Source organism: Lipotes vexillifer, unplaced genomic scaffold (assembly GCF_000442215.2).
Source record: "Lipotes vexillifer unplaced genomic scaffold, Lipotes_vexillifer_v1.1 scaffold366, whole genome shotgun sequence".
In the NCBI taxonomy this organism is placed as follows: domain Eukaryota; kingdom Metazoa; phylum Chordata; class Mammalia; order Artiodactyla; family Lipotidae; genus Lipotes; species Lipotes vexillifer.
This window is the reverse complement of record NW_006780143.1, coordinates 1,345,936-1,358,885: the sequence shown is the minus strand read 5'-3', so window position 1 is coordinate 1,358,885 and position 12,950 is coordinate 1,345,936. Positions and strand designations below refer to the sequence as shown.

The window sequence follows — 12,950 nt, the reverse complement described above, 5'->3', positions numbered from 1 at the left end:
CCAGAACAGCAATATAACATGCAAGGGATTGTAATAAGAAATTTATTACCATGTGCTTCTATCTTCAAGGAATTTTTAAAGTTAATTTTCATAGATAATACATGGTATATTGCGTCAAAAAGAAGAAAGACTTAGGCTGTTATAATTCCATGTCTAGTGAATGTCTAGGATATTAAACACTTGACAGTGTTAATTCATGGAATAATAAAGCCCATTTTAACTAGGAGTTTTGCTCTAAGATGTAGGGCAGCAAACTCTACCATAATAGAAGAATTTAACATTGACTTTTTCAGATCCTTATTTTTTAGATATATGAGAAAGGATGAAAATGATATGGAACATAGCCATTCCTCAAATAGTTAAGCATAGAATTACCATGCGATCCAGCAATTCTGCTCCCATGTATATACCCCAAAGAATTGAAAACATGTTCTCACAAAAACTAGTAAATGAATGTTCATAGCAGCATCATTCATAATAACCTAAAAGTAGAAACTCTCCAAATGTTCACTAACTGATGAATGGATAAATAAGTGTGGTATATCCATACGATGGAATATTATTTGACAATAAAAAGTTATTCAGTACTAATTCACGCTATTACATGGATGAATCTTGAAAACATGCTAAGTGAAAGAAGCCAGAACAGTATATTACATGATTCCATTCATATGAAAGGTTCATAATAGACAAATCTATAGAGACAGAAAATATATTATTACTTAAGGCTGGGGTGGGGGAGGGGCATGAGGGATTGGAGGTTGATGGCTAAGGGGTGAGAGATTTCTTTTGTGGGGTAATGAAAATATTTTAAAATTATGGTTGGGTGTACAACCCTGTGAATATACTAAAGCCATTGAATTGTATACTTTAAATGGATGAATTGTGTGGTATTTGAATTATATGTTGACAAAACTGTTAAAAAATATAGAAAATTTTTCTAAGAAGCGAACCCTCCCCGTTTATTGGACCAGTAGCTCTGGGTGGAGCCCGTCCTGACCTTCCTTGTTACAAATCCACAAACACAGATAGGATAGGAGGCAGTTATACTAACAAGGCATTCCAGACCACAAAGTCTGCCTGTAAGCTGATGCCTTTATCAAGGGTGAATGTCCAGCAGTAGGGAATAGATGAGCAACCGTCAGCGTTTCAATATCCAGCAGTATGTTCTACAAGCAGCAGGCACTGAGGAATGCTCTGTGAAGCGTCCTTTTCTTTTTTCCTCCTGTCCTCTCTCCTCTCACCCTACCCTTCCTCCTTCTCCTTTCGCCTCTCTCTCCCTCCCTCTCCTCTCTATTTTTTCCCCATAAATTGCTCTTGTGACTCATTAATTTAGAGTTACAGTTGAGTGTACATTTGAAGTAACTGTCTTCTTTGCTTCCATGGTTTTGAAGTACTTTCTTAGACAAGATTCGGGAAAGTACAGAGTTAGAGTGAATCTTCTGTGGCCTAATTGCTAATAGGAAGTCTTTTAGGTATGAATGCCCTCATTCTTTGCAAAGATCTGTGACTTCTAACTGAATCTCCAATCCTCCAGAGTAGTATGTTCTGCTTCTAGCCTTACATTTCCACCCCCATTCCACTTCCACATACAAATATCACATTCACCATGGTTTCAGATGATCTCTCAGGAGTAAGATGTATACTCCTATTACATTCTCACATATAATTACTGCCTTTTTAAAACCTTTTTTTTGCTTAACATTTAATTAAAGAATAGTCAGCTCAATATGCAGCTATGTGAATCTAGCCAATAGATGTATTTTATTAGCTTCAATTTTGAAAGGGGGGATAATATCTTTCACTTATAAAAACCGATATTTCTATGAAGTGTCTTTTTTTGCATTGAAATGTTTCTGGAATGTGACAGTTCAGTTCTAATAACTATGATTAAGTATCCATGAATTTGTTTTGAATAAGCACAGCCAGATAAGTGGTGTTTATGTACCTTGCAACACTATTTAAGGTTGCTTCCTCAGCACAGAAAGAATCACTGGCTTACCAAGTAAGAGAATTCAGGATCTCTTGTTTGTCAGTTCCACGTTAACTGCATTTATAGCTCTGACAGTTTCCATGATGGAATTTGTAAAAATGAAATGAGCATACAATCAGATCTGAACTGGTATATTTAAATGAGTGTTTCCTGATCTCCAATGAATGGAAGTGTTGAGATTTGAAGAATGCTTGAGGATTCAAGGTTTTATAATTGCTCTTCTGGAGAAGAAAATGGGTAGAGAGTAAAGTCCTGAAAGCTCTACTATCAAACAAATACACACTCATAAGGAAGTTAAAAAGCCACAGTGAAATGTACACATCCTAATTACGTTAACTTTGATATCTATTTTAAATAGATAACCAGTATTAGCTGTAAGAGTTTCATATGTTTTGCAGGAGGGAGTTCTCTCAGTGTACTTATCACTGTTGTAAGCTTATCACTGTTGTAAGCTTATACCCTGAGCTTACAACACAAACATTTTGTGCAAACAGAATCCAGGCTGGGATATGTCAGTGCTTATGTGGCCTGTCAGTGGAGATGGGCAGAATGGAAAATATGGAGAATTGGAAAGGCTTCTAGGGTTCATTTTTTTCAGTGGTTTTCAAAGTTAATAGCCAACTCTTATAAAGAATGAGTGGTCTGAGGCAGGGGCTACCTATATACCCGCGATGTTCTAAAACGATTGGTTCACAGACTCTGTGAAGCAGAGAAGCAGATTCTGAGAAAGAGAATTTTGGAACCACCACCTATGGAAGGGGAGGGAGGAAGGCAGATCTGGAGAAGAGGGAGAAGGAAAAGTTGTTCTGCGGTGCAGCCTCAAAAAAGTCCTCAGCAGACCCAGCAGAGGGTATGGAAGCTGGGATGGGCCTTCAGAGTTGTCCTAAACAACTCCTGCTCTGGGCCTTTATACCCTCTAGTTTACTTGATATTAGATGCTTGGACAGGGTGGCCCTCGATAGCTGACACAATTCACAAAGAGGGCTGACAACTGATAGCACTTCCTAAACCTAGGGAAGTGAGTCATTCATTCCTGAAGGGGTTATCATGACAGCATCCACTAGGAATTGTGAGTTATTTTAGAACCAGCAGGCATTGGGAAATGCCTTGTGGATAGACTCCTTGCTTCTTTCATTCCTTTGTTTCCTTCTTTCTCTCCCCCAACCCAGTGTTTTTCCAAAAATAAAGGACTAGGCTGTGAGTTATCATGTGGAAAGAAAAGAAATCATCATTTTTATGAGTCCAACTAATCTTTTAATGTCAAGACATGGATTAGTTATTACTGAACTCAACAATCATAAGTGTTTTCCATGGAAAACTTAGCTCCATACATCTGATGACCCAAGTACCCCTTGTGACAGTTCGTATCTATGTGATGCTAGCATCCTGACAGCCAGATGGAATGTCAGGAGGAAGGTCCAGATAAAATTATTTTTTTTCCTTTGTCCTGAAGAAAAAAGGAAAAGCATATTTATTGAGCATCCACTAAATGTGACATCAAAGATTTTTCTTATCTGGATTAGAAGTTGATAATAAATGAAACAGTACATTGATTTGAAAAGCTTTGTTCTCATTTTAACCACAATTTTTTATAAAATAAAAATTTACTAACCAATGTATAAAAATAGCATTTAATAAAACCTACGGCATATTTATTTGGGCTGCATTGTTGTTTGGACTATCCATGTTTATTTTTTGGATTTTTTTACCTATTGCATTATTTTGAAGCACCACAAAATAGCAAATGGCGGAGAAACTGGTAAATGGATATGCAAAATCAGTATATTGAATTGGCGACAGAATGATATTGTTTAAGTGCTGATTTTTTTAGCAAGGCGTTACAATAAGACAACCTTACCATTAAACACAGCATAGAAACTACTAACTGGAAAACTTCTTAGGTCTTTAAAGTTGTTTTCAATGCTATTGGCTTTCAAGGCACTTAGAAGTGTCACCTAAATGGCCCTTAAGAATGGATATTGGCTAAAGGCTGTGAAGTCTTCTAAGATTTTCATGAATTTTTTTTTTTTTTTTTTTTTTTAAAGATCACTCCTCAGTCAATTCAGGAGAGTTGTAATTGCTGGCTATACAGCACAGTACAGATTCAGCCCTTGAAGACACACAAAGATAACTCAAGGAACTGATTTCTGCATCTTCAGCCACCTTATTCCATTAACTCTTAGAATTAATTCCCTCCAGACATAATTTGTATCAAGCAAAAGATTAGGAGTGGGGACTTCCCTAGCGGTCCAGTGGTTAAGAATTTGCCTTCCAAAACAGGGGGTGCAGGTTCAATCCCTGGTCAGGGAGCTAAGATCCCACATGCCTCACAGCCAAAAAACCCAAAACATAAAAAAAAAAAACAGAAGAAATATTGTAACAAATTCAATAAAAACTTAAAAAAATGGTCCACATCGAAAAAAAAAATCAAGAAAAATAGGAATTAGAACAGCTTCTGAGGCTTTTCCTTGACTGAAAGAGTGATTGCTTTATCAACAACCATAAGTGTTAGATTTACCAAAAGGAAAAAGTGTCTTAAATTGAACCATTCTTCTAATCCGTGAATCTTAGTTCTGAAAGCATGTGAGTAAATATCATGTTGCTGAATCTAATTTGAAAAAATGAGGGAGGGAAAGTACTGGATTTTTCCCCTCTTAGAAATTACATGCTGTTTGCAGTGTTAGGTTGACTGTATTTTTCTTGTAAAACCTCCTGTACATCAAGAACGAATTGAAACTAAAAATAGAATTGCCGTATGACCCAGCAATCCCACTACTGGGCATATACCCTGAGAAAACCGTAATTCAAAAAGAGTCATTGCAGCTCTATTTACAATAGCCAGGACATGGAAGCAACCTAAGTGTCCATTGACAGATGAATGGATAAAGAAGATGTGGCACATATATACAATGGAATATTACTCAGCCATAAAAAGAAACGAAATTATTTGTAGTGAGGTGGATGGACCTAGAGTCTGTCATACAGAGTGAAGTAAATCAGAAAGAGAAAAACAAATACCGTATGCTAACACATGTATATGGAATCTAAGAAAAAAAGAAAGGTCATGAAGAACCTAGGGGCAAGATGGGAATAAAGACGCAGACCTACTAGAGAATGGACTTGAGGACACAGGGAAGGGGAAGGGGAATCTGGGATGAAGTGAGAGAGTGGCATGGACATATAAACACTACCAAATATAAAATCGATAGCTAATGGAGAGCAGCCGCATAGCACAGGGAGATCAGCTCAGTGCTTTGTGACCACCTAGAGGGGTGGGATAGGGAGGGTGGGAGGGAGGGAGATGCAAGAGGGAAGAGATATGGGAACATATGTATATGTATAACTGATTCACTTTGTTGTACAGCAGAAACTAACACAACATTGTAAAGCAATTATGCTCCAATAAAAAAAAAAAAAGAATAGATGCTCTTCGTCAACTTGTAGGCAAAAGTCTAAGCAGTTCTTTAAAACTGCATAAACTTTCAACATTTTCTAATCTCATGGTCAACTTTGTTTCTCAAAGTGGTGGTTTTAAATGATTATATAAGAATAGAACTATGTTTTTCTTCAGTTATGCAACAAAAATTTCCTGACAGATGCCAAGCAGGTGGCACCCATGTGCCATTTCTGGTATCAACACTATAAAATGCCCAAACTTTAGTAAAGGCCTCATTTTTGTTATTTCCAAACTGCCCTCCTCCATCTTCATGAAGGTATTACTCCTGATTCAGGAATAGGTCTATCCATCCTTGTCTTTTGGTTTTCTGTCTCAATTCTGCAATCACCTCTCTGGCCGTTACACTCTTGAATCACTTCAAAATCCTGCCTCCCAAGGCAATCTGTCTCGCTTTTCTAATCTTCTCACTTCCCATTACTCATCATTCCAATTCCTTCTACTGGCTCCCAATTGCTTTGCTAGCCAATTTTGAATTACTTATCCTTATTTTGAAGGCCATTCACCACTCTGCCCCTGCTGACGTCTTTTTCTTTATCACTACTGAGTCCTCCCTTTGCCCACACTTCCACATGCAAGTGCATTTCCAGAGCACGAGAATGCTTTGGATTTATATAATGCTTTTGCCTTGAAGAGCTTTAATCTTTTCCTCATATCTTCTTAGAGAAGAAGGTGATTGAGCTGTGGTTTAAAATCCATGAATGCATCTGGCAGTAAAATTCTGTATTTTGTGTACAACTTATTCTGTACTGACATCTCTAGTCCTTGGCCTCCCATGTAGCATTCACTGATTGCTATCTAAAGGCCACCTTTAGGTAGCTGCCCTATTATCAGGCCATGGCAAGCTCTACAGTGGCAAACAATTATTCTTAATAAATCATAGAACCACAGAATTTAAGTTAGAGACAGGGATTTCTCTACATACAAGAATCCAAATTCCCGCTCAGCACAGAAATCCCTCTCAGAACATTCCTGATGCCTAAAATGGTCTTTTCAGGGGGGAAAAAGCCAACTTACAATGACGAGCTCTTTCCTTGTTGTTCACGACTCATCTTGAGAAAAGTATTCTTTGTGCTGAAGAAGTCTGGTTTCCTACCACCTCCTGTTGGGTATCGCGTGTCACTTGAGAGACACGAAATAATTCTAATGATCTCTCTTTGCCTTGAAAATACAACCGAGAACAGCCACCATCTCCTCCGTTAAATGAATCTGTTTGGGGTTAGATGTCCAAGTTGCTTCAATAATTCCTCTTGTGGCAGACTTTTTTTTATTTGGCTGCGCTGGGTCTTAGTCACGGCATGCAGGATCTTCAGTTGCAGCATGCAGACTCTTAGTGTGGCATGCATGCGGGATTTAGTTCCCTGACCAGGGATTGAACCCAGGCCCCCTGCATTGGGAATGCAGAGTCTTAACCACTGGACCACCAGGGAAGTCCCTTGTAACAGACTTTTTGAGAAATTCCACGCTGTTGCCTCACCTCTTATATAGCAAACTTCACAATCAGGCTTGCTGTCAGTGTCAGGCCTAATGTTGCTGTCACTTACTGCTCCGGTCATTAATATTGAAGGCAGTTTTTTATAACCTTAAAATAAATGAATAATTAATCATCCTCTTTGTCCTTTAATGAATTTGAAAGCTCATATTCATACTATTTTGGTTACTGGAGTACCTCTAGGCTCAAAGAGTATTTAAAATTGTCATGTAATGGTTCTGACAACATAGGGGTAACATGTAGTCGTGTTTGAGACTGACTTGGAAAAAGACTCTGGTTTTTAATCTGATATTTTGAAGAATTATTGAGATGTCACTGAACAGTATTTTTAGAATTTTCACATTGCTCACACGTGAGCACTTTGGGAATTGTTCAGTGAATATGTCTCCTGAGCACTTTGTTCCTTGACATTATCAAAATCTTGGAATTTATTTTTCTCCCTACCTTGTGATGCCTGGATAGAACTGGGACATCACTATCACGTTTAGAAATTCATTTCTTTTCTTTGTTCTTCCCCATGAAAATGCTCTATTCCAGTTGGAAAATAAAATAGATTAGGTTTATGATTTTTACTCTTTTAGGGGTTCTGGAATCCTCTAAGTATCCAATGAGATCTAGCAACACTCTCTTGGAAACTATATGTATACTCATAATCACACGGAGAATTTGCCTTTAATTTTAGGGGTACAGGTGCCAGTGGGATCATATACATGTTACCGTTACAAGGTACTGATTCCAGGTTAAAAATCACCGATTTGGTAGTACCTCAATTTACATATATCTCTTCCTGAAAAGATATATAAAAATAAAATTGTATTAACATGTTGCGTGTTTAGTAGTTCCATTCAGTAACCTTTTAAGGCAAATTATCTCCTAAATTAATTTTAATTCAAATCTTTATAGAATATTGAGTTTCTTAATGTGAGCACATTTGTATAATCTTATGCTTCAGCCTTTTTCTTCTGAATGCTTTCTTAAAATATGTTCCTGATTAAAAGGATTAAAAATACTTTTTCTCTGTAAACCCTCACCTCTTACTTTCTTCAGTCTTATTTGCAGTTATCGCCACAGCACAAATAATTGATATGGTAGAAGATACATCTTGAGGCAAATTTTAATTCTTTAAAATGTGTCACAATACCTGCATATTTTACAGGTATATTTATACAGGTATAGGTGTATTTGAAATCACTGTTTTCCTTATTTTTTAAAAAAAATTTAGATTCCCCAACTTCAAAAATAAGATTTATAAATGTATATTTACAAATAATGTACAAGGAAAGGACAGGAAATGACAGCATGACTCATACGTGTATTCAGCGTATCTAAGTTCATAGTTTTAAATATAATAATCCTATTCTTATTAGCTATAGATAAAGGTTTGATTAGTGTTTTTATAATATTAAACTTAGTTTACCAATATTAACCTATAAATTATTACACAAAAATGATCTGTAACACCAGCTCTATTGTAACAGTCTTCTGTCATGCGTGATTTATATAATTTGCTGAAGCTGATGAAAACTTCTATCTCGGCCTGAAGGCTGTGGAGATGCTGAGCTGTGTGCAATCTGTAGGAAGGGCTGTGAGGCTGAACAAGTACAACAGACGTGTGGAATATATCGTTTACAAGCTTTATCACTTTTGGTAAGAAATGTACAAAGCCCATCACAGTGTTAATCCTAACTTATATATGCTTGTGAATATTTAATCAGAGGATTGTAAAAATACATTGCTATACATTGAGAACATAAACTTTGGTTTTATGTGTAACGATTTTTAAAATATACTTCGGGAGAACTATGCATTTATATCCAGCACTTGTAAGGAAAATTAAATTCAGAATGTATTATGAGGAATATAATATTTTTATTTCAGTACAATCAAGAAAAGGGGGCAATCTTTTCATCTTAATTAATTAGTTTATTTTTAGCTTGGCAATAGGAGTAAGCCTGTTATATTCCTGGGTGACCACCAGAATCAGTCCCTTAAAATGCTGAATATCACAATTTGGTGTTTAACAAATAGATTCATATTCATTGTATTGTTTAGTCATAGTGTAAAGGAAGTTACCTCTTCATATCTCAGGGTGACTTTTGTGGTTGACAAGGGGTGGGTCCAGACTGTATGGCACCTGAGCCTTTATACAACACCAGAAGCCCACTTTAAGACAAATACAACATTGAGTAATAACTGAATACTTATTTAGACTAAAAAAAGAAATCATGACAAATTACAAATTTAATAAAGCTGACAAACTCCACAGGCGTCAAAAAATCTATAAAATTATGATTTGGGGGGTGCTTTATAGTTTTTCGCTGTGTATTCTCTGATTGTCTCTTCATATGACCATGATTCTATAATGTTTTCTATGTAGAGAATGATAGGACAATGCAATTGTGGGACAGCTAGCAGTAACCTAAGGATACAGGGAAGAAACTAAGAGCAACCAAATAATCTCACCAAACCTGAACTAAATGCATCTCTAGTTCAACTTTTAATTAGCCAGATCTCAAAAAGGTCCACAGTCACTCCAGTGCCACCCAACCTAAGGGGAAGCATCAGTGCATAGAAAAAATCAGTAAGTAGACATTTTTAATGACTACAGTTAAAATATCTTACTTTTGCAAAATTTCCAAATCATCTGAATATGTCAACCCAGTATTTCCAGTGCCTCGGAAAGAGGCCTGAAACTTTGCCCTTCATGATAAACCCTCTTCTTTGGTGGACAGGAAAATACCTAGACCACAGCAGATTGCCTAAGGAAACAAAGAAGTTGGCCTTACAGTTATACAAAAGTATTTCTATTTTTCCTAGAGTTTAGCCACCATTTCTCAGATATTTCAACGAAGTTCTTTTCATGCATTCTCCTCTAGAAGTTTTTAATTTCACAACCTATACTACTTTAATTCACCTCAGTCATTTAATAGCATAATCTTTTGAAGGGGAAAAATAGCTGGGCTCCAGTAAGCTTTAAATGTGCATTTGTTTCCCAGTATTATGACCTGCATAGAAAGAAGTAATACCTTTATGTGAAATGTTCCCCTTGGTTTATTTTAAAACACCAAATGGTATTATGTGATAATAGGATGTAAACCTAATTCAGAGAGTAGAAAATGCTATTTATGATCTGGACTGTCCTTTAGGTTTTTTAGTATAGTCCTCAAGAAGCTGAGAATTCACCATTGTCTGATTAAAACACACACACACACACACACACACACACACACACATACATAAGAAATACAAATTCTATAAGCATACATATTGATGGGCAGGGTAATTCATCTGAAAAACCTGAAATAAATGCTGATGAGAACCTCTGGACTAAGTTTCAGTGTAAACAAGTGGGTTATTTAAATTCTCTCTCAATATAGAAACTTCAAGTGAACAAGGCAGCCTGACTGTAGGACCGTAATTCAGGAACAATCTGTAAGGCAAAATATAGAGGCACTAATTTTGTTGCATTTGCAGCCCACATACTGTAACACTGGGTTTATTCCTGTTATTCTGGCTAAAGATGAGTCAGGGACCTCTAATATAGCCATTCCTAAAAGACAGTAATTGATTCAGAATGTGAGACTGAGAGAAATCCTAGAAGTTTGACCTTCAGATCAGTTTAACTGTAGATCAATAATACATTACTTAGACCAATGCAGTATCCCAAATCCCCACAGTTGGCTGCAAGATAATATTATACCTCAAATAATTTGTTTGAGAGCAGTCAATATAGATAATTTTGTCCTGATGGTAATTTGCTGATTCAGGGAACAAACATGCAACATCCAGCCATGATGTAGATATAGCTCAGGCCAGCCCCATAGAATATGGTCACCTGGCTTTCCCATTTTCCTATAAATGTCCTATTGGAAGAATAGCTCTTAATGTTCAGTGAAACAAAAGCTTGTTCTAAATTCCCTAGACTTTGCTTCATGAATGATTATACCTATCTTGGCATGAAATCCTTTCCCTCTTGGAGTTAATAACATTGATACATCTTTTAGAGATGCTAGGCATCATCAGTATTATGGGGAGAAGAGGGTGGGCAAATTCTGGTCTATGGCTTTGTGTGTTATTAGTGAATTATGGTTTGTTAGAGTGATAAGTCATGATTAAATAGGCACATGTTAGGAAAACTTTGATCCAGTAAAGAAAACCACCAAAATTTTACCAAATGTAAAATAGATAGCTAGTGGGAAGCAGCCGCATAGCACAGAGAGATCAGCTCCGTTCTTTGTGACCACCTAGAGGGGTGGGAGAGGGAGGGTGGGAGGGAGATGCAAGAGGGAGGGGATGTGGGGATATATGCATATGTATAGCTGATTCACTTTGTTATAAAGCAGAAACTAGCACACCATTGTAAAGCAATTATACTCCAATAAAGATGTTAAAAAAAAGAATTTGCTACATCTGGATACAAATTATAGAGATGTTTTGGTAGCATCCTCACCTGCTCTCTTACAATGTATTGGGATAGCATGAAGAGATGTAAATGTAAATTGATGCTAAGTTGCATGGTGTATATGAAAAGTTAATTTTAACAATATGCTACCCCAGCAGTCCATTTTAAATCACATTAATTTTTCTTTACAAAATTATTTTAAAAACTCCATTGAGGGCTTCCCTGGTGGCGCAGTGCTTGAGAGTCCGCCTGCCGATGCAGGAGACGCGGGTTCGTGCCCCGTTTCGGGAAGATCCCACATGCCGCGGAGCGGCTGGGCCTGTGAGCCATGGCCACTGAGCCTGCGCGTCCGGAGCCTGTGCTCCGCAAATGGGAGAGGCCACAACAGTGAGAGGCCCGCATAACGCAAGAAAAAAAAAAAAAAAAAAACTCCATTGAGATAAAACCATATACAATATACTGCACGTATTTAAAGCAAACAATGTGACAAATTTTGATGTATATATACATCTGTGAGAAAATTACTAAAATCAATACAACAAACCTAGGTATTACCCCTAAAAGTTTTCTCTTGCCCCTTTGTTATCCCTGCCTCCTGCCCTTTGCTAGAAAGCCCACCAACCCAGATGATGGATGCTCAGCTGAAGACTGGAGGGGAGCCACTGGGGACGTCGAAATTCTCTGCCTGGGGGCCCCTCTGTCGCTCTGCTCAGCAAACTCCACCTGCCCTGACCTCCACACATTCCCAGCTCCATCGCCTCGATTTAACCAATTTGCTAACAAACATTGATGTTGCTCCTAACTTGTCGACACTGTTCACTTGTTTATTTCCTTAGTATTAATTTGTAGACAAGTTGCTAGATCAAAAATAATGTCCATTTAGTATTACAATAGTTCTAACCAAATTACCCTCCAGAAATCTGTCCTTTTTTTCCATCGATAATTACTGTCTCCTTTCAAAAACCCTCTCCAACCTTTAGCATTTTTTTAATCTTTGGGATCTTTGCCAAAAAGATCAATATAAATGAATACCTCTGTTATTTTAATTATCATTTCTTTAATTATTAGTTCGATTTCAACTTGTATTTCAGCCTTCTGGGGAGGAAGGGGGATTCTCTGCCTATGTACTTTGCCTAGTTTTATTATATATTGGCATGTTCATCTTATTTTCTAATTTGTAACAAATCTTCTTAAAGGTTCCTTTTTCCCCCTTGGATAATTTTGTCACATCGTAAAGGAATCTTGTTATATTTTTTATTAAAATAAAATTGAGTTTATAGAGAAGTTGGAGAGGGTTTGATGTCTGAATATGGTATGCCTTCTGCAAAGGGAGTACAGGGGTGTGGAGGCAAGAGGGATTCAGAAGGAACCTAAGGGAACTTTTAGGAATGATGGATGTGTTCATTACCCTGCTTGTGGCTATGTTTTCATGGGGATATGCATATGGCAAAACTTGTCAACTTGTACACTTTAAATATGTGCAGCTCCTTGTATCTTAGTCGCGGCTCAATAAAGCTGTTATTTTAAAAAGTGACACCAAGCCTTCTACCCAAAATGAGAATTGAGTTTGAAAATAAGAATTGAGTTTGATCAGAATTTTTTTTTTTTT

The 12,950-nt window shown here is 37.1% G+C and overlaps 1 protein-coding gene and 1 non-coding gene across 3 annotated transcripts in view; one reads left to right on the top strand and one right to left on the bottom strand.

Moving 5' to 3' along the window:
- Nucleotides 1-12,950, top strand: part of PDE4D (phosphodiesterase 4D) — a 1,474,095-nt gene that overhangs the window by 837,271 nt on the left and 623,874 nt on the right. The gene's annotated exons all lie outside the window — the stretch shown is intronic.
- TRNAG-CCC (transfer RNA glycine (anticodon CCC)) lies at nucleotides 6,805-6,877 on the bottom strand. The gene has a single exon. It is a non-coding gene; the product is annotated as a tRNA-Gly (tRNA).